General features: G+C 39.6%; 1 pseudogene; it reads left to right on the top strand.

Annotated features, from left to right (window-relative positions):
* The first annotated feature begins 472 nt into the window (after positions 1 to 472).
* LOC137993702 (endophilin-A3 pseudogene) lies at positions 473 to 2,171 on the top strand (annotated as a pseudogene).
* Positions 2,172 to 2,500: the final 329 nt, after the last annotated feature.

Here is a 2,500-nt window from a genome sequence, read left to right as displayed (position 1 = left end):
TATTTGCCCATCCTTGAGAAACCACCAACAATTTTAATGAACCACTCAAGATGAAAAATCGCAAATTTAGAATTTCAACCCCATATTTAAGAGGACGAAAATTGGAAGTGCGGAATGACGATTGATCTTGAAGGTTGCTTCACAAATTAGTTAATTTTAAATTAGCAATTTGTCCTCGGTTTTGTTATTCTATGTACTCATTTTCAGAAGAGGAAAGCAATGGTTCGAATTCATGATTATATAGTTTTTAAAATTTACACTACACAATTCGAAGCCGATGGGCTTTGATTACGTCGCAAATCAAAGGACACCTGGTGAAGTTCCGAAGTATGCACCTGTTTCAAAACCCGTGGAAGTTATTTCATTGGTTTGCAATAAATCTGAATAATTAGTTGCTTAGAATGAAATTGCACATAGTTATCAATTGAATCTGTGCAGATAAATTATGAATTCTTCCCTTGCACTCAGTCTCCAGTAGAGTGTCTGGTTTACAAGGGCTTGGTTCAATCTGTTTTCCGCAAAATTCCCATCGCTTGTCATTCCCGATCAAAGGTGTTTTGCCGTTTTCTTTCAAGGAAACCTTTATTGAAATTCACTTAATTTCGGCGCGATTTCACTCGTATTCTTGTAAAACGAAAACAAGAAAACATTCAAGATGTCGCTAGCAGGTTTCAAAAAGCAGATCAACAAAGCGAATCAGTTTGTGAGCGAAAAGATGGGATCAGCGGAAGGAACGAAAATGGAGGACGAATTTGTCGACCTAGAGCGAAAGACGGACGTGATGACGAACCTTGTTACTCAGTTACTGAGCAAGACCAAGGAATATCTTCAACCCAATCCCACTGTTCGTGCCAAAATCTATATGCACATGGCTGCGCAGGGAAGCAAATACCCACAAACGGAGGGTGCATTAGGTGATGTTATGTTGAGGGCCGGACACGATCTTGATCCACAGCTCTCAGATTACGCGTCCGCTCTTCTCGACGTCGGCAGCGCGCTTATCGAAGTCGCCGACACTAAAGATGCAATGGACTACCAAGTTCATGAAAATTTCCTTCTGCCCCTGCATGAATTGGACGAGAAACAACTCAAGGAGATAGCTGGGCATCGGAAAAAACTTCAGGGACGAAGGCTCGATTACGATTGCAAGAAACGCAAGGGAAATAAGATCGCAGTAGAAGAGGTGAAAATGGCACAGTACAAATTTGAAGAGTCAAAAGAAATTTGCCAACAAGAGATGGTCAAGCTGATGGGAAATGAAGTTGAACGGATTCATCAGCTCAGTCAGCTCGTGTGTGCTATGTTGGAGAACCATAAGAAATCAGCCGACACCCTCGAGCGACTGCTTTTGTTGCTAAATAAGAGAGTCCACGAAGCGTCAAAGCGAAGTGGAGACGCTGGAAAAGCCGACAAATTTGCGCCCAGCGAAGAAAGCCAAGCCACCAACCAGGGAAAGTCGGAGGTTTCCGCCAAAGGCACGAATCCTTTGGCAAATGACTCGGAATCCGATTGTAAAACGGAAGCGTCGACTGGAAAAAAACCATGTTGCCGAGCAAAATGCGATTACAAAGGCCGAAAAGATGACGAGCTCTCGTTCGTCGAAGGTCAGGTGATAATGTTATCAGGAAAGCTTGACAACGAGTGGTTTGAGGGAACTTTAGAAGGGAAATTTGGCAAGCTTCCTGCTGAACATGTCGAGATTTTGGTCGATATGCCGTGAACAATTCTCAAAGAAGCAAGCCCTTCGTTACACATTTGCATTGGACCAGGTCGCTTTTGCCATTCAGTGACCTTCATTTATCGCATAAAGAAAAGAATTTTTTTGTTTTTGTTTGTAAAAAAATCAGATTGAGATAAATCGTTTACTTTAAGTTCAGCAAAACAATTTGAAAAAAGTAATTCTTTTTCGAGAAAAAATGAAAAACATTATTATCAGCAGCGCGACCCTTGGTAGGTATTTGTTCAAAGCTTTCAAGGGAAAATACATCAGCTGTTTTGTTCCTGTTATGAAAAGAATAGCGCAGTAGGAGATTACTAGAGATTTAAATAATTATTTTTTTTGCAAAGACATGCGCATTTCCATTTGAAAAGACCTTGTTATATGCTTTTAGTGTCAAAGTGTTCAATAGATGATCGACAATAAATTCAATTCAACTGCTCTCCTCAAAGAATAGTTAAAATCTTATGTGAAAAAAACAAAACAAAAAATAAAATAATTGTTTTCAGAGTCAAAATTGCTTTACTTCGCCGAAAGCATACATTCATAAGAACTCGTGGGCGTGCAAAAAATATCCACCATCGAACAGACTCCAACCTTGAAGCTGTTCAAATGAATTAAACATGCAACACTCTGATGTTGAAATCTTCGACAGTTTTTATCCAATTAAGTTTACTTGCTTAGCCAGTTACGAAACGATAATAACATGGTATAAATCTAGTTTAGTCGTAATATTTCTTCGCTCGTCTTAATGCCCTGTTGTTTTATTAAATAACCCCTTCC

Source organism: Montipora foliosa, chromosome 2 (assembly GCF_036669935.1).
Source record: "Montipora foliosa isolate CH-2021 chromosome 2, ASM3666993v2, whole genome shotgun sequence".
NCBI lineage: Eukaryota > Metazoa > Cnidaria > Anthozoa > Scleractinia > Acroporidae > Montipora > Montipora foliosa.
The sequence above is the reverse complement of the archived record's forward strand: the minus strand, read 5'-3'. Positions and strand labels throughout refer to the sequence as shown.